Source organism: Salvelinus sp. IW2-2015, linkage group LG13 (genome assembly GCF_002910315.2).
Source record: "Salvelinus sp. IW2-2015 linkage group LG13, ASM291031v2, whole genome shotgun sequence".
NCBI lineage: Eukaryota > Metazoa > Chordata > Actinopteri > Salmoniformes > Salmonidae > Salvelinus > Salvelinus sp. IW2-2015.
Window position 1 is genome coordinate 21,695,195 of NC_036853.1, and position 20,599 is coordinate 21,715,793.

Sequence of the window (20,599 nt, forward strand, 5' to 3'; positions counted from 1 at the left end):
GTTTCGGTAACGTGAGGCAGCTTGATGTACAAGTACACCCTCTGGACAGGACGCTGGTCTATCCCAGGGCCTTCCAGTCATATGAGATCTATTATTCTGTCCTCTACAGTGATGTGATGCACAGCTGTGGTAGATGTTCAGAAAATGTACTCGGACCTTTCTGACTGTGCCTGATGAAATGCGGAGGTTCTGTGGTATTTTTAGGCTCTGATTCAGTCTTTAATAATAAAGGGCTCTGGAATGGAGCCAGCCCCATTAATCGCGTGTTCTGGAAGAGAGCCTGATGGGAGAGAGAGGACATTTATCTTCCTGCATCTTTCATAACCTCTACCGGGGAGAGGCCCAGGGAGAGACAGGCGAAGTTCCCTGTTATTTTTGTAGGGACTGTGTGTGTCTGTGCAGAGTTCCAACTTTGAACTGTGTGTGTGTGTGTGTGCCTGCACGCTCAGGTCCAGATCGGAGCCCTGCATGTGTGTTTTCAGCGATGGCTCTCCCTGGACACAGCGTTATTAATGCGATTCTTCCACATCCCTGATGTGTCATCATACCAGAGGCCACTCCACCGGCCTGCCTCACACACTCACTCACTCACGCATGCGCACACACACACACTCACATGCACACCCATGTCCTCAAACAAGATCGGACCCATCATCTCAATTTCCGCCTAAAATGATGTCCCGGAAACTTGCCTTTTGTTTACAACGCCTTTCTAGTCAAATATCGCATATTGAGCAGCAACTGTCCTGATTTCGGGATTCTGATCCAGTAGTTAAAGGCATTTTTCACATATTACAATTCTATTCGGTTTCTTGAGCTTCTGGGCACCTGACCTGGCTGCACTACAACTTATTTAAGGCAACAACAAAAAAATCCTGGTGTAACAAAAAAAATCCTGGTGTAAACTTTTGAGTTATGAAAGTCTTGAGCTGGCGCTAAGAATTTGCATGTGTGATATTTAGTTAGTCACGGTGGGTGTATAGGAGTGTGACTTGCTGGCTGTGTGGTGTGTGTGTCCTCAGAAACTGCGGACCTGTTCTCTCCCAGACCTCAGCAGACTGTTCAGCTCATTAGAGGAGGCAGGAGGGGTCAACGGGGCTGTTGCCCCTGACAACGACAACAACAACAACCTGGAGATAGAGACAATGGAGGAAGAAGAGGCCAAGGAGGATGAACAATCAGAGAATGAGGAGTAAGACACTGCGACACACTTGCACTAGACACACACACAAACACCATGAGTATATGTTTGATACATAGACACTTAAGTTGACTTCTCTGTGTCATGAGGAACATGCTTTGTGCAGTATGAAACCATGTGTACAATGAAGCTGTGAGTAATATGACCTGTGTTCTCTGTGTGTATCAGGATGATGYCCTGAGGGAGCTAAGGGCTTCCATGGAGAGACTCCTACAAGAGGAGCGCAGCGAGGAAGAGCAGAGGGATGATGAAGGTGGTGAGGTGGGCTCTGGGTCTTAACGGGAGCCCTCCAGAGGAAGAGGGAGGAGATTGCTTCAACGGCAACCCTGCTTTGGATGATGATGATGGTGATGATGATGACGATTCTGCTGAGTTAGGGTTAGGGTTAGGGAGGAGCTGAACGGGATGGCTGAGGATGATGAGGAGGAGAGTTCTAATGGGAATCCAGGTGATGAAGAGGCAGGACACACACTCACCAACGGACTGGAAGAAGAGGCACATCACAGCAGTGAGAGCCAGCTCCATGAAGAATGGAAGAAGAGGAGCACCACAGCAGTGAGAGCCAGCTCCATGAAAATGAAGAAGAGGAGCCACCAACAGTGAGAGCCAGCTCCATAAGAATGGAAGAAGAGGAGCACCCACGGCAGTGAGAGGCCAGCTCCATGAAGAATGGAAGAAGAGGAGCACCACAGCAGTGAGCGCCAGCTCCATTGAAGAATGGAAGAAGAGGAGCACCACAGCAGTGAAGCAGCTCCATGAAGAATGAGAAGGAGCACCACACGCAGTGAGAGCCAGCTCCATGAAGAATGGAAGAAGAGGAGCACCACAGCAGTGAGAGCCAGCCTCCATGAAGAATGGAAGAAGAGGAGCACCACGCAGTGAGAGCCAGCTCCATGAAGAATGGAAGAGAGAGCACCAACAGCAGTGAGAGCCAGCTCCATGAAGAATGGAAGAAGAGGAGCACCACAGCAGTGAGAGCCACTCCATGAAGAATGAAGAAGAGGAGCACCACAGCAGTGAGAGCAGCTCCATGAAGAATGGAAGAAGAGGAGCACCACAGCAGTGAGAGCCAGCTCCATGAAGAATGGAAGAAAGAGCACCACAGCAGTGAGAGCCAGCTCCATGAAGAATGGAAGAAGAGGAGACACCACAGCAGTGAGAGCCAGCTCCATGAAGAATGAAGAAGAGGAGCACACAGCAGTGAGAGCCAGCTCCATGAAGAATGGAAGAAGGAGCACCAAGCAGTGAGAAGCCAGCTCCGAAGAATGGAAGAAGAGGAGCACCACAGCAGTGAGAGCCAGCTCCATGAAGAATGAAGAAGAGGAGCACCACAGCAGTGAGAGCCAGCTCCATGAAGAATGGAAGAAGAGGAGCACCACAGCAGTGAGAGCCAGCTCCATGAAGAATGAAGAAGAGGAGCACCACAGCAGTGAGAGCCAGCTCCATGAAGAATGGAAGAAGAGGAGCACCACAGCAGTGAGACCAGCTCCATGAAGATGGAAAGAGAGGAGCACCACAGCAGTGAGAGCCAGCTCCATGAAGAATGAAGAAGAGGAGCACCACAGCAGTGAGAGCCAGCTCCATGAAAAATGGAAGAAAGAGAGCACCACAGCAGTGAGAGCCAGCTCCATGAAAGAAGAAAAGAGGAGCACCACAGCATGAACCAGCTCCATGAAGAATGGAAGAAGAGGAGCACCACAGCAGTGAGAGCCAGCTCCATGAAGAATGGAAGAAGAGGAGCACCACAGCAGTGAGAGCCACTCCATGAAGAATGGAAGAAAGAGAGCACCACAGCAGTGAGAGCCAGCTCCAGGAAGAATGGAGAAGAGAGCACCACAGCAGTGAGAGCCAGCTCCATGAAGAATGGAAGAAGGGAGCACCACAGCAGTGAGAGCCAGCTCCATGAAGAAAGGAGCACCACGCAGGAGAGCCAGCTCCATGAAGAATGGAAGAAGAGGAGCACCACAGCAGTGAGACCAGCTCCATGAAGAATGGAAGAAGAGAGCACCACAGCATGAGAGCCAGCTCCATGAAGAATGGAAGAAGAGGAGCAACCACAGCAGTTGAGAGCCAGCTCCATGAAGAATGGAAAAGAGAGCACCACAGCACTGAGAGCCAGCTCCATGAAGAATGGAAGAAGAGAGCACCACAGCAGTGAGAGCCAGCTCCATGAAAATGGAAGAAGAGGAGCACCACACAGTGAGAGCCAGCTCCATAAGAAGGAAGAAGAGCGACCACAGCAGGTGAGAGCCAGCTCCATGAAGAATGGAAGAAGAGGAGCCACCACAGCAGTGAGAGCCAGCTCCATGAAGAATGGAAGAAGAGGAGCACCACAGCAGTGAGAGCCAGCTCCATGAAGACGAGAGGACACCACAGCAGTGAGAGCCAGCTCCCATGAAGAATGGAAGAAAGAGGAGCACCACAGCAGTGAGAGCCCACTCCATGAAGAATGGAAGAAGAGGAGCACCCACAGCAGTGAGAGCCAACTCCATGAAGAATGGAAAGAAGAGGAGCACCACAGCAGTGGAGAGCCAGCTCCATGAAGAATGAAGAAGAGGGACACCACAGCAGTGAAAGCCAGCTCCATGAGAATGGAAGAAAGAGGAGCACCACAGCAGTGAGAGCCAAGCTCCATGAAGAATGGCAATCAGGTACATTTAGTAATCCTTCTTTTATCCACACGCACAATAGTTACAATGCACGCAGTCAGAACCAGATTGTCAATAGGCTTGTGTGTGTGTGAACACCAGACGACCGTGGTGAGGAGGAGGATGTTGAAGCTGAACAGCATCTACAGCCGTCTGGAGGAGCTGCGTTTGAACCTGGAGCAGGAGATAGGCTTTGAGAACTTTATAGAGGCCTACAACAAGATCAAGGTATGGATGGGACCTGCTTACCCTCTACCCTCATGATGTCATTTATGATCTATCGTCCAGAAATTACGGATGGTAATTGAATGTTCATGTCATTGTACCATTAAAGGCAATTCATGAGGTTGAGGATGAGAACATCGACATGTTACTGAACAACATGAGCACCAGCACCTGTACCCCAACATCCTTCACCTGGTCATGGCTGATGGAGCCTACCAAGAGGGTTAGTATCAGAGACCTTTTCTCTCTCTGTCTCTCTCCACTCTGCATCCCACCTTCACTTATTTGCCCTTTGTTTTGACAGATCTATTTRCCCTCATGTTTAAATCACAGGCATGCATGATGTGTTCTTCTATTAATTCTTGTGTTGAGRCAGTATGCTGAATGCCTCTAAAACAGGTTCTCCCACAGCTCTAGACTGTGTGAGAGAGCCACTAAACCCTTTAATCTAATCTGCCCAATCTGCTATTCTCTCCTAACGCCCCCACAGCTCTACCCAGTCCACTTGGACTGTGGCGATGTGAAACACACCTAAAGACCCCCCCCCCGCCCCCCCCCCCCCCCCCCCCCCCCCCCCCCCCCCCCGTCCCCCCCCCCCCCCATTCCCCCCCTCCACCCACCCCCCCCCCCCACCCCCCCCCCCCCCCCCCCCACACACACACACACACACACACACACACACACACACAACCAGACTCCTGTGCCAAGTCAGCTGTCAAACACTGGGGAGGTGTAGGGGGGAAGAGTTTAATTTGTGTCTGACAGAACGGAACGGAACTCCCCCAGGACATGAGAGCAGAGGCTTCAGACAAAGCTCTCAATCTCTCTGGACTGTCTCTCTGCTCTCTGTGTTTTGTTCGCTCTTCTTACTCTTTGGATAAAATAAACACTTGTCTTTCTCTCCCTCCTTACCACGCTGTCTAGACTGTTCTGTCTAGACTTCCAGTGCTGGCCTGTTTGTCTCTAACAGCCTTGCTGTTCGATCCATTTTTATTTGATCTTGTGTGTGCCTCAAGCCCTTTCATTTAGGCAATGAGAGCAGAGAGGGTAATGTTAATGGAGCTAGGCACAGGCAGGAGGGTGAAGCTGAAGGCTTCTGATTTCCAACGCTTTTACTCTGCTGCTTTAAACTTGTCTGTAATGGGAATTAGTCTAACCTGTCGCTGAAGATTCGAGCAACTTGTCTCCATTTATGCTTAAATGGMGATCCTGCTGAATGCTGTTGTATGGCTGTTTTGTGTTTTGCATGTGCCAGATTCAAGTGTATGATCTCTATCCCCCCTCTGTACTTTAGTGTTCAGGGTCAAAGGTCACTGGCTTGGGTTAATGGAAATGGCAATTTAGTAATATGACTGCGAAAGTGATGTGCTCAGTTTCTCGCCCATCCCGTTAAATGAAGAAAGATGATTTGACCTGTGACTCCTGGGCTCTGAGTGTACTCAACGACTCTCTCGGGCTACTGCAATCTAATGAATCTTTGGTTTTAACATGATCCCCATCTCTCTCTCCCCGTCCCCTCTTCCTCTTCGTCTTTCAGATAATGATGAAATTGGGATGTGTGTCCAAGCCGCTGGCAACCTTTGACAATCTACTAGCCATCCGATGTCTTCCGATYGTGCACTGCGTATGGTAGATGACTCTCTGCATGGAGGGTTGGGGCCATAGATGGATCTGAGAGGGATTGGAGCCTGGCCCAGGCACACTTGCATGATTGAATAGGCTAACTAGTACACTTGATGTCTGTTTTTCCTACTTCCACTTCCACTTCCAACACCTGACACTCTTGTCTAACTTAATGTTCATATAAAAGGGTATTATCAAGTAATACTTTCTGGTAACCAAAGTTAAATGGAAGGTTTCTTCAAACGTATATATCTTTATGTCTGTATCTGTTGGAATATATTCATAGACCAGTACTTAAAGGAACATAAAATAAAAAAATTACTTCATATTCATTATCTCCAGCATCACCCCAACATCAACATGTGAAAATTGCGCGTTTCTATGTTTTGGAGTAAAAACCGCAGAGGAAGATAGGTTTCCAATGATATCGTCAACCAATTAGTAGGCAATGCCTACTCATAATTGGTTAAAATCACACGATGTCATTGGAAACCCTGGTTTTCTATCTTTTTTACTACAAAACATAGAAATGTGCAATTTTCACATATGTTCAGGTTGGGGTGGTGCTGGAGATGATGCATATGAAGTTGAGCAATTTAGAAATGTACCTTTAATGGTTAATAGCACCATGTTAAATGGTCTGTTAAGGGTCTACTACAGCAACCTGGTCAAACAGGTGATTATACCTCCGAACGTCGGGTGCTCTTCACAACGTTGAGGTTAGGACCACCCGGTCACCATCCTCAGAATACAAACCAGGTCAACTTCTACATGCAAAACTTATTTTCAACCTTGTTAAGATTCCATAAAAACCAGATGGACCTCCTTTTCTTACTCACTTTTTCATACAGTAAAAGGTTAAAGATGGTGTCATTTTTTAAAACATTTCTTACCGGTTCCGTCCGTCTTCAGCTCAAAATGTAAGATTACATTTTGTGTGAGGATGTTGTGTAGCAGCTGCACCGGAGTGTTATGCGTGTGTGTTATGCGGTATGTCGTTAGATTGCTACTCTGAAGAGAATTGTAAAGATATAAATGAATGGTAATGATATTGATTTTAAAGCATTCTTATTTTATAAGAAAGCAAATCTTGTACATCTTTATAATATAAAAAATAAACGCTTAATCTTTTTATAATCTTTGTTGTGTGGACCTGTTTTTGTCTTGTCCGTCAGGGACTGGTGTGCAGCTGTGTTCAGAACATAGTGGGAGAACCCTAGTGTGGATTTCACCTGATCAGATATTCTCAGGCAGTTTACAAAGAACAGTATGCGACAGCTATGTTTCACAGGGAAACTAAATGCGTTGGATGTGGATATGAAATGGGGATCAGTGTACAAAACTACTGGCTTCTGTTAAGGAGTAATATGATACAGTATGCTGGCTAAATCACTCCCCATAGCTTCTTTTTCAAGTGCTTTTGAGATTATACTAGCCCCRCTTATTGTCCTATAAAAATGAGGATGCTGCTTCTAGTCTATATGTTGCTGTATACGGTATATTCAGAGCCATATCCTGGTAATGCTTAGAGAAGATCTCATGTCAAGTGTTATTGAAGTMTRGTGGTTGCCGGTTCACCTGCCTCATCTAAAGCCTATTATTTTAGTGTGTTGCTATAGGCCACCAAGTGCTAACAGTCAATATCTTGATAATGTGTGTGAAATGCTTGATAGTGTACGTGATGTAAACAGACTTCTCTACTTTCTTGGGGATCTGAATATTGACTGGTTTTCCTCAAGCTGCCTGCTAAAGAGGAAACTGCTCACTGTAACCAGTGCCTGTAATCTGGTTCAGGTTATTAATCAACCTACCAGGGTGTTTACAAACACTACAGGAACTATATCATCCACATGTATTGATTACATGTTACTAACACTGTAGAACTTTTCTCCAAATCTGTATCCATACCCATTGGATGCAGTGATCACAATATAGTGGCTATATCCAGGAAAGCTGTCACGGATCRCCCCGGTACTGCTGCTCACTCCGTTCACCAGTTCTGGAGGTCAATGTCACCGGCCTTCTAGGCYTCACTGAATTGGATCATTACCACCATCATTCCCATTCCCCCTGATTAGTATGTGTATAGTTTTGCCCTCTGTTCCCGTGTATTGTTATTACGGGTCTCGTGCCGTGTATTTATTGGAGGTTTACACCTCGCTCTTTTGTTTGGGTTACATCCCTGTGTTTTTATATATATGTGTGTGTTTGTTTTGGGCTTTGTCCCCGTCATTTTCATGACGTACTATATTTTGGTTAGGGAAATAAAAACAAATATTTTCTTATTCCTGCGCCTGTCTCCTATCATTATACAACATGACAGAAGCCAAGGTTCCAAAAGTTGGGCCTAAAGTAGTGTATATAAAAGATAATACAAAAGTATTTGCTGTGACTCTTATGTGGATGATGTTCAAATATTTGTTGGTCTGATGTGATTGATTATGAGTTTCCAGATGCTGCATTAATGAAATTGCTTTTTCCAATTATTGATGAACACCTGTTAAAACCCCCAAAGGTCGATGTCCGTGACCCCGCTGAAATCTAATTACCTTAAAAATCTGTCCGTTTAAACTAAAGATATGTTTTTTTTGCATTGAATACATCTCAATCCACCACATCCGCCTATGTAGCATTTCCGCATATGTGGTGAAAGGTGAAAAAGCTAGAGTGGTGTTTGTCAGACCGTGAGACATCCTGAAAATCGGTCTTCTCACAAAATCGTTTGTAGCGCCCAAACAGTTTTGGCGAAACACTAATATGACCCCTGTACAAAGGTGAGACTCTCCCGAACACGTACATGTTGTTTTGCTCTAGGACTCGAGAGACTCGTCTGAAGGTCCCATGGTACCAGTTGAAAAAATGTATGGAAGTACAGTACCAATCAAAAGTTTGGACACACCTACTCATTGCAGGGTTTTTATTTATTTTTACTATTTTCTACATTGTAGAATAATAGTGAAGGCAAAGCTGTCATCAAGGKAAAGGGTGGCTTTTTGAAGAAGCTCAAATACTGTATAAAATATATTTAGATTTGTTTACAACTTTTTTGATTACTACATGATTTCATATATGTTATTTCATAGTTTTGATGTCTTCAATATTGTTCTACAATAAGTGTTCTAAAACTTTTGACCGGTAGTGTATGTGTTTTGGCTTTCAACCTCTGCCATATCGTGGATTCAGAGCTATTGATTCAAATAGAACTCAGAGGGTTTTCTTTAATGGAAGCTTCTCTAATYTCAAACATGTAAAGTGTGGTGTACCGCAGGCCAGCTCACTGGGCCCTCTACTCTTTTCTATTTTTACCAATGGCCTGCTACTGGCATTAAACAAAGCATGTGTGTCCATGTATGCTGATGATTCAACCATATACGCATCAGCAACCACAGCTATTGAAGTCACTGAAACCCTTAACAAAGAGTTGTAGTCTGTTTTGGAATGGGTGGACAGTAATAAATTTGTCCTGAAAATCTCTAAAACTAAGAGCATTGTATTTGGTACAAATCATTCCCTAAGTTCTAGACCTCAGCTGAATCTGGTAATGAATGGTGTGGCTTTCAAGTTGAGGAGACTAAATTACTTGGTTACCTTAGTTTGTAAACTGTCATGTTCAAAACATATAGATCTAATGGTTGTAAAGATGGGGAGAGATGTGTCCGTAATAAAAATATGCTCTGCTTTTTTGACACCARACTCCACAAAGCAAGTCCTGTGAGCTCTAGTCTTATCTTATCTTGATTATTGTCCAGTCATATGCAGCTGGCCCAGAACAGAGTGGCACATCTTGCTCTTCATTGTAATCAGAGGGCTAATATTACTATGCATGCCAGTCTCTCTTGGCTAAGGGGTGAGGAAAGACTGACTGCATCGCTTCTTGTTTTATAAGAAACATTGTGTTGGGAATTCCAAATTGTTTGCATAGTCAACTTTTTTCACAGTCCCCAGGTCCAGAACAAATTCCAGGAAACATACAGTACTATACAGCCCCACGATTGCACGGAACTCCCTTCCATCTCATATCATAGCCAACCCAGACAGGAAGATCACGTCAGTGACTCAACCCACTCAAGTGACGCACCCCTCCTAGGGACGGCATGGAAGAGCACCAGTAAGCCAGTGACTCAGCCCCTGTAATAGGGTTAGAGGCAGAGAATCCCAGTGGAGAGAGGGGAACCGGCCAGGCAGAGACAGCAAGGGCGGTTCGTTGCTCCAGTGCCTTTCCGTTCACCTTCACACTCCTGGGCCAGACTACACTCAATCATATGACCCACTGAAGAGATGAGTCTTCAGTAAAGACTTAAAGGTTGAGACCGAGTCTGCGTCTCTCACATGGGTAGGCAGACCATTCCATAAAAATGGAGATCTATAGGAGAAAGCCCTGCCTCCAGTTGTTTGCTTTGAAATTCTAGGGACAATTAGGAGGCCTGCGTCTTGTGACCGTAGCGTACGTGTAGGTATGTACCGCAGGACCAACTCGGAAAGATAGGTAGGAGCAAGCCCATGTAACGCTTTGTAGGTTAACAGTAAAACCTTGAAATCAGCCCTTGCCTTAACAGGAAGCCAGTGTAGGGAGGCTAGCACTGGAGTAATATGATCTAATTTTTTGGGTTCTAGTCAGGATTCTAGCAGCCATATTTAACACTAACTGAAGTTAATTTCGTGCTTTATCCGGGTAGCCGGAAAGTAGAGCATTGCAGTAGTCTAACCTAGAAGAAACAAAAGCATGGATACATTTTTCTGCATCATTTTTGGACAGAAAATTTCTGATTTTTTCAATGTTACGTAGATGGAAAAAAGCTGTCCTTGAAACAGTCTTGATATGTTCGTCAAAAGAGAGATCAGGGTCCAGAGTAACGCCGAGATCCTTCACAGTTTTTTTTGAGACGACTTTACAACCATCAAGATTATTTGTCAGATTCAACAGAAGATCTCTTTGTTTCTTGGGACCTAGAACAAGCATCTCTGTTTTGTCCGAGTTTAAAAGTAGAAKGTTTTCAGCCATCCACTTCCTTATGTCTGAAACACAGGCTTCTAGCGAGGGCAATTTTGGGGCTTCACCATGTTTCATTGAAATGTACAGCTGTGTGTCATCCGCATAGCAGTGAAAGTTAACATTATGTTTTCGAATGACATCCCCAAGAGGTAAAATATATAGTGAAAACAATAGTGGTCCTAAAACYGAACCTWGAGGAACACRGAAATGTACAGTTGATTTGTCAGAGGACAAACCCTTCACAGAGACAAACTGATATCTTTCCGACAGATAAGATCTAAACCAGGCCAGAACTTGTCCGTGTAGACCAAATTGGGTTTCCAATCTCTCCAAAAGAATGTGGTGATCGATGGTATCAAAGGCAGCACTAAGGTCTAGTAGCACGAGGACAGATGCAGAGCCTCGGTCTGACGCCATTAAAAGGTCATTTACCACCTTCACAAGTATACTGAAGCATTTCGTATACATTGTTTGTCTTCAGGAAGGCAGTGAGTTGCTGTGCAACAGCTTTTTCCCCCAAAAATTGAGAGGAATGGAAGATTCGATATAGGCCAATAGTTTTTTATATTTTCTGGGTCAAGGTTTGGCTTTTTCAAGAGAGGCTTTATTACTGCCACTTTTAGTGAGTTTGGTACACATCCGGTGGATAGAGAGCCATTTACCATGTTCAACATAGGAGGGCCAAACACATGAAGCAGCTCTTTAAGTAGTTTAGTTGGAATAGGGTCCAGTATGGAGCTTGAAGGTTCAGAGGCCATGATTATTTTCATCATTGTGTCAAGAGATATAGTACCAAAACACTTAAGTGTCTCTCTTGATCCTAGGTCCTGACAGAGTTGTGCAGACTAAGGACAGCTGAGCTTTGGAGGAATACGCAAGTAAACAGCAAACCTGTTTTCAAAAAGCAAATAAAGCACAACGCCTCTCCCCCATGTGTACTACTTGTTGTGTGCATGTACTGACGTGTATGTGTAACTGATATAGGCACACTACATTATGTTTTTAAATGTATGTAAATTGTCAAAGATTTAGTCTGTAATGTCTTTTTCGTAATGTGTCAGACCCCAGTAAGACTAACTGTCACCATTCCTCTCACCCATCCTCTAACAGACTAATGGGGATCCCAATAAAAATAAAGTTAAAAATGTAATAAAAATTCCATACAGCCCTGTTCCTAGCTCATGTTCTYCACCCTATAATGGTGTGATTTATCTGTGTATCACAGAGCCAGAATGTACATTGTCCTCACTCCCCCAGTCCTCTCACCCATCCTCTAATAGAGCTTTATTCCCAGTGCCAGGAGCCAGGAGTGTGATGGAAATTGCTATAAATTAGTGTGCTGGCCACCAGCAAGCAGCGCYTTCAATATTTATACTGTTATCATGTTTATTTGTTTGTCATCCCATTTCTAATTTAGGAATTCCATTTCTGCTGCTATCTGAATTGCATTAGGTGGTTGTTTTATCTTCCCAAGTTAATTACATTCCACCAGCTGAAGTGGCAAATAAGTGCCAAGTGGGTGTTACACAGAGTGGAAGAGGAGAACTCCAGTGGCTATAAGAGTCAGACTGGTTCCCAGATTTGCCCTCTACAAGATCATCAGCAGACTCCATCACTTTCATCTACCATCCTCTGACCAACTCTCTCCACTCAAGCCATGAACTGACCCTCTCCATCTTCGGCGGATGCAGCTTTAAAAGAGTTGGTTGACCTGTCATGATATATTGCTTGTTTGTTTTTTTACTCTTGAAGTGCTTTGAGATTCTATGAAAAGCGCTATAGAAATGAATAAATTATTATTATAATAAATGGAGGTACAGATGTTGGATCTTAATTTTACATATATTGTCACAGCTAAATAATCCTGCAGCAACGGGATTTGAACGTGTTATTAGCTGGCTAAAAGTAGGCTACATGAAAAATGCAATACTGTTAATATAACCGTGTGTTGCTTTGGATTTTCAGGGAATTTATGTAAATCACGAAGCTCATCTGCATTTCCTGCGGTGCAGAAAAATTCTCAGTACCAAAAGAGTGATCAAATTAAGATCCTACATCTGTACCTGTTCATTTGCCAAATGTAACAGAAAACTATTGGAMAATTTATTGTGTAAGGGTGGATTGCTGAAGGAGATAATTTGAAGGGCAATTCCAACACTTTTCAACCTCTTATTCATTATCTCCAGCACCATACCAGTGTCTATATCCGCTATATATACAAAAGTATGTGGACAKCCCTTCAAATTAATGGATTTGGTTATTTCAGCCACACCCGTTGCAGACAGGTGTATAAAATAGAGCACACAGCCATGCAATCTCCATAGGTAAACATTGGCAGTGGAATGGCCTTACTGAAAAGKTCAGTGACTTTCAACATAGCGCTGTCATAAGATGCCACCTTTCCAACAAGTCAGTTTATCAAATTTCTGCCCTGCTAGAGCTGCCCCGGTCAACTGTAAGTGCTGTTATTCTGTAGTGGAAACGTCTACGAGCAACAACGGCTCAGCCGTGAAGTGGTAGGCCACAAAAGCTCACAGAATGGGACCGCCGAGTGCTAAAGCGCGTGGTGCTTAAAAATAATCTGTCATCGTTTGCAACACTCACTACTGAGTTCCAAACTGCCTCTGGAAGCAACWTCAGCACAAGAACTGTTTGTCAGGAGGTTAATGAAATGAGTTTCCATGGCCTAAGATCACTATGCGCAATGCAAAGTGTTGGAGTGGTGTAAAGCTAGCCACCATTGGACTCTGGAGCAGTGGAAACGCGTTTTCTGGAGTGATGAATCACACTTCACTATCTGCTAGTCCCACGGACAAAGCTGGGTTTGGCGGATGCCAGGAGAACTCTACCTGCCCCAATACATAGTGCCAACTGTAAAGTTTGGTGGAGAAGAAATAATGGTCTGGGGCTGTTTTTTATGGTTCGGTTTAGGCCCCTTAGTTCCAGTGAAGGGAAATATTAACGCTACAGTATACAAAGACATTCTAGACATTCTTCCAACTTCGTGGCAACAGTTTGGGGAAGGCCCAATCCTGTTTCAGCATGACAATGCCTCCGTGCACAAAGCGAGGTCCATACAGAAATGGTTTGTCGAGATTGGTGTGGAAGAACTTGAGTGGCTTGCACAGAGCCCTGACCTCAACCCCATCAAACACCTTTGGGATGAATTGGAACACAGACTGCGAGCCAGGCCTAATCGCTCAACATTAGTGCCCGACCTCACTAATGATCTTGTGGCTGAATGGAAGCAAGTCCCCGCATCAATGTTCCAACATCGAGTGGAAAGCCTTCCTCCCAGAAGAGTGAAGGCTGTTATAGCAGCAAAGGGGGGACCAAATCCATATTAATGCCCATGATTTTGGAATTAGATGTTCGATGACCCAGTGTCCAGATTCCTTTGGTCATGTAGTGTATGTGAAAACGATACATTTCTATGATCTGTGTAAAAAGTTGAGAAGAAAGATCCCCCCCAAAAATGCTTCTCTGTGACATCACAGAGGTAGGATTAAAAGTTAGAAAAACTATGATGTTCAAAACCTGCAACAAGTTACTAGCTAGAGGGAGGGTATTTTATTGCTCTCCTCATCACTGCAAAGCTCAGTGTTTGAAATTCCCTTTTTTTATGTTTGAACTTTTGACGGTGTCATCAGGTAGAACCTTTTTTTATGTTCTTCTACAAAACAAAGACATGCACCATTTCACACATGTAGACGTTGGTATTGTGCTGGAGATAATAYAAATGAGGTCGAAAAGTGGTGGAATWSAGGAGCATACATGATGAGAATATCACCTTCCATCATTCTGCATTGTCTATTTGATAAATGTGTGTCTTGATTTTCTGAAAAGAATTCCATCCACATTCACACCCACCTTGATATCTCCTTATTATCTCAACAAATTAAATTCATGTTCAGATTACAAACTGTTTTGTGTATGTCTAGGATTATTTTTTATACTCTTTGTTAAAGAACTGCAGGTGGTAATTTAGTCGTTTTATGTCTATGATTGAATTAATATTTATTCTGTGTATGTCTATCATATATAGCCTTCAAATGCAGGCTTTTTATTACTTGAAGTCCAGCCAACACCTGCTGTCATTTTACCCCTTATGGCAATAAAACCATGAAACTCTTTCAAAAGAGGGGCCCCTGATGAGAGCTATAGATCGTACTCCTGTCCAAGGCCCCTCAACAGCTCCACTAACTCTATCCTGCAATGTCTACTATTAGGGCAAACTCTATCTCCATACTAGAGGGAATTCTAATAGTAGTACCACAGCCCAAATGTTTAAGATTAGGGTTGATTTATGAGGAGATCAAAAAGACAGATAAAAGGAGTTATTGTTACTAGGTTGCTGTTCCATATTCACCTATCCCATAATTGACAGTATCACTGGAGTGAAGTTAATTGATTTCTTGGTTGAATTTCCCACAAGGCCATTGATTAGCTGAATCTCAGCTCTCAGAGGAGAAGCTAATACACTGACACACATGTTCACACACACACATCCAGCATTCATTGACATTCAGCTCTGATCCCAAATCTAATTTGAAAGCTTTTGCCCCAGGATGTGGTGTTGAGTTAGAACGTTTTATCAAGTTAATACAGATGGAGATCTCTTAAAAGTGATCTTTTCGCAAATAAATGAATGTTGGATATTTTTTTGTTAAACCCAACAGATGTTTAATGATTTTTAGTACTACATTTCAATTAACCTCTGCTCTAGTTTAAATTAATCTACACAGACCTTTGCGTCAAATCTGTACTACTCATTTTCTATTGGAAATTACCTCTGTGTTGTATGAATAAATAAGTGCACTATTGAATTAAGGATATCATTTGATAAATGTTCTTCTCAAAATTCAAAGAGCATTTCCCCCAAATTAATGAATTAGCTATTCATTCATTTAAAGTAATCTTGTATGTAGTTCTCTTAGAAAAGTCGATACATTTTGACAGTGAAGTGTAATGTGTTTGCTACTCCACCACTAGTTCTTGAAATTATTCAATTTTCCATCACTAGTGTGAATAATATATTCCTTACTTAAGTTATGTGAAATGTTGTGATATTGCTTTTCACATGTTTATATTTGTCATGAGAACTAGTCTGCGGCAGGTAGCCTAGCGTTTAGAGCATTGGGCCAGTAACCGAAAGGTTGCTGGTTTGAATACCCCAGTCGATAAGGTGAAAAATCATGCTGTGCCCTTGAGCAAGGCACTTAACCCTAATTTGCTCCAGGGCTGCCATATGGGTGACCTTGTAAAACAACACATTTCACTGCACCTATCTATATCCCTATTCACATCCCTGACTCAATGCTTTGTAGAAGGACCTTTGGCAGCGATTACAGCTGTGAGTCTTTCTAGGTAAGTCTCTAAGATTTTACCATTATTCCTTTCAAAATTATTCAAGCTCTGTCAAATTGGTTGTTGATCATTTCTAGACAACCATTTTTAGGTCTTGCCATAGATTTCCAAGGAMATTTAAGTCAAAACTGTAACTCGGCCACTCAGTAACATCCACTGTCTTCTTGGTACTGTAAGCAACTCCAGTGTAGATTTGGCCTTGTGTTTTAGGTTATTGTCCTGTTGAAAGGTTAATTCATTTCCCAGTGTCTGGTGGAAAGCAGACTGAACCAGATTTTCCTCTAGGATTTTGCCTGTGCTGAGCTTCATTCCGGTTATTTTTTATCCCCAAAAAATTCCCCAGTTCATATTGATTACAAGCATACCCATAACAAGATGCAACCACCACTCTGCCTGAAAATATGMAGAGTGGTATTCAGTAATGTGTTGTTTGATTTGCCCCAAATATWACACTTTGTATTCTAGACAAGAAGCTTTGCCACATTTTTTGCAGTTTTACTTTAGTGCCTTGTTGCAAACATGATGCATCTTTTTGAATATGTGTATTCTGTACAGGCTTCCTTCTTTACCCTCTGTCAATTAGGTTAGTATTTTGGACTACAATACCTACAAAGTTGTTGATCCATTCTCAGGTTTCTCCTATSACAGCCATTAAWATCTGTAACTGTTTGAAAGTCATCATTGACCTCATGGTGGAATCCCGGAGTTGTTTCCTTCCTCTCAGTATTTAGGCTTGCAATAACAAAGAGATTGAATACTTATTGACTCAAGACATTTCAGCTTTTCATTTTTTATTAAATCTCAAAACATTTCTAAAATAATTCCACTTTGACATTATGAAATGAAAATCTCTATTTAATCCATTTCAAATTCAGTGTGTAACACAACAAAATGTGGAAAAAGTCCAGGGGTGTGAATAGTTTCTGAAGGCACTGGAACGCAGACTGCTAGCCAGGCCAAATCGCCCAACATAAGTGCCCAAAATCACTAATGCTRTTGTGGCTGAATGGAAGCAAGTGCCCACAGCAATGTTCCTACATCTAGTGGAAAGCCTTCCAGCAGAGTGGAGGCTGTTGTAGCAGCAAATGGGGACCAACTCCATATGAATGCCCATGATTTTAGAATGAGATGTTCGGCGAGCATGTGTCCACATACTTTTGATTATGCCGTTTATATATACAGTTTACAAGTTTGGGGTCACTTAGAAATGCCCTTGTTTTTGAAAGAAAAGCCATTCTTTTTGTCCATTAAAATAACATAAAATCGATCAGAAATACAGTGTCGACATTGTTAATGTTGTAAATGACTATTGTAGCTGGAAACTAGAGGTCGACTGATTATGATTTTTCAACGTGTAACGGCAGCCTTCCCTCTCTTCACGAGAAGAGAGAGTGTAGCAGGGATCGGACCAACACGCAGCGTAGCCAGTGCTCAACATGTTTAATAAAACTAATAAACAGTGAACACTTAACAKATAACAAAATYWGGCAAACCGATACAGTCCTAMCTGGTGCAGAGAAAACACAYAGACAGGAAACAACCACCCACAAAWRCCCAACACAAAACAAGCCACCTATATATGATTCTCAATCAGGGACAACGATTGACAGCTGCCTCTGATTGAGAACCATATTAGGCCGAACACAGAAACAGACAAACTAGACACACAACATAGAATGCCCACCCAGCGCCAAGGAGCCCAGGCGTGTGATGGACAATTGCTAAATACGTGTGCGGGCCACCAGCAGCAGCGCCTCAAATATTATACTGTTATCATGTTTATTGTTTGTCATCCCCATTTCTAATTTAGAATTCCACTTCTGCTGCTACTTCAGAAATGCATTAGGTGGTTGTTTTATCTTCCACAGTTAATACATTCCACCGACTGAATGGCAAAATAAGATGGCCAATTGGGTGTTCACACACGGGAAGAGGAGAACTCCAGTGGCTATAAGAGTCAGACCTGGTTCCCAGATTTGCCCTCTACAAGATCATCAGCAGACTCATCACTTTCATCTACACTCCTCTGACCAACTCTCTCCACTCAAGCCATGAACTGACCCTCTCCATCTTCGGCGGATGCAGCTTAAAAGAGTTGGTTGACCTGTCATATATTGCTTGTTTGTTTTTTTACCCTTGAAGTGCTTTGAGATTCTATGAAAAGCGCTATAGAAATGAATAAATTATTATTTAATAAAATGGGGTACAGATGTTGGATCTTAATTTTCATACTAGTTGTCACAGCTAAAATAATCCTGCAGCAACGGGATTTGAACGTGTTATTAGCTGGCTAAAAGTAGGCTACATGAAAAATGCAATACTGTTGAATAAACCGTGTGTTGCTTTGGATTTTCAGGGAATTTATGTAAATCACGAAGCTCATCTGCCTCCTGCGGTGCAGAAAAATTCTCAGTACCAAAAAAGTGATCAAATTAAGATCCTACATCTGTACCTGTTCATTTGCCAAATGTAACAGAAAACTATTGAAATTTATTGTGTAAGGGTGGATTGCTGAAGGAGATATTGAAGGGCAATTCCAACACTTTCAACCTCTATTCATTATCTCCAGCACACCACTACCAGTGTCTATATCCCCATATATATACAAAAGTATGTGGCACCCTTCAAATTAATGGATTTGGTTATTTCAGCCACACCCGTTGCAGACAGGTGTATAAAATAGAGCACACAGCCAGCAATCTCCATAGGTAAACATTGCAGTGGAATGGCCTTACTGAAAGTCAGTGACTTTCAACATAGCGCTGTCATAAGATGCCACCTTCCAACAAGTCAGTTTATCAAATTTCTGCCCTGCTAGAGCTGCCCCGGTCAACTGTAAGTGCGTTATTCTGTAGTGGAAACGTCTACGAGCAACAACGGCTCAGCCGTGAAGTGGTAGGCCACAAAGCTCACAGAATGGGACCGCCGAGTGCTAAAGCGCGTGGTGCTTAAAATAAATCTGTCATCGTTTGCAACACTCACTACTGAGTTCCAAACTGCCTCTGGAAGCAACTCAGCACAAGAACTGTTTGTCAGGAGGTTAATGAAATGAGTTTCCATGCCTAAGATCACTATGCGCAATGCAAAGTGTTGGATGGTGTAAAGCTAGCCACCATTGGACTCTGGAGCAGTGGAAACGCGTTTTCTGGAGTGATGAATCACACTTCACTATCTGCTAGTCCCACGGACAAAGCTGGGTTTGGCGGATGCCAGGAGAACTCTACCCGCCCCAATACATAGTGCCAACTGTAAAGTTTGGTGGAGAAGAAAATAATAGTCTGGGGCTGTTTTTATGGTTCGGTTTAGGCCCCTTAGTTCCAGTGAAGGGAAATATTAACGCTACAGTATACAAAGACATTCTAGACAATTCTCCAACTTCGTGGCAACAGTTTGGGGAGGCCCAATCCTGTTTCAGCATGACAATGCCTCCGTGCACAAAGCGAGGTCCATACAGAAATGGTTGTCGAGATTGGTGTGAAGAACTTGAGTGGCTTGCACAGAGCCCTGACCTCCAACCACCATAAACACCTTTGGGATGAATTGGAACACAGACTGCGAGCCAGGCCTAATCGCGCTCAACATTAGTGCCCGACCTCACTAATGATCTTGTGGCTGAATGGAAGCAAGTCCCCGCATCAATGTTCCAAACATCGAGTGGAAAGCCTTCCTCCCAGAAGAGTGAAGGCTGTTATAGCAGCAAAGGGGGACCAAATCCATATAAATGCCCATGATTTGTTTGTGTTCGATGACCCAGTGTCCAGATTCCTTTGGTCATGTAGTGTATGTGAAACGATACATTTCTATGATCTGTGTAAAAAGTTGAGAAGAAAGATCCCCCCCAACAATGCTTCTCTGTGACATCACAGAGGTAGGATTAAAAGTTAGAAAAACTATGATGTTCAAAACCTGCAACAAGTTACTAGCTAGAGGAGGGTATTTTATTGCTCTCCTCATCACTGCAAAGCTCAGTGTTTGAAATTCCCTTTTTTATGTTGAACTTTTGACGGTGTCATCAGGTAGAACCTTTTTTATGTTCTTCTACAAAACAAAGACATGCACCCATTTCACACATGTAGACGTTGGTATTGTGCTGGAGATAATAAAATGAGGTCGAAAAGTGGTGGAATTAGGAGCATACATGATGAGAATATCACCTTCCCATCATTCTGCATTGTCTATTTGATAAATGTGTGTCTTGATTTTCTGAAAAGAATTCCATCCACATTCACACCCACCTTGATATCTCCTTATTATCTCAACAAATTAAATTCATGTTCAATTACAAACTGTTTTTGTGTATGCTAGTATTTTTTATACTCTTTGTTAAGAACTGCAGGTGGTAATTTAGTCGTTTTATGTCTATGATTGAATTAATATTTATTCTGTGTATGTCTATCAATATAGCCTTTCAAATGCAGGCTTTTATTACTTGAAGTCCAGCCACACCTGCTGTCATTTACCCCTTATGGCAATAAAACCATGAAACTCTTTCAAAAGAGGGGCCCTAGGAGAGCTATAGATCGTACTCCTGTCCAAGGCCCC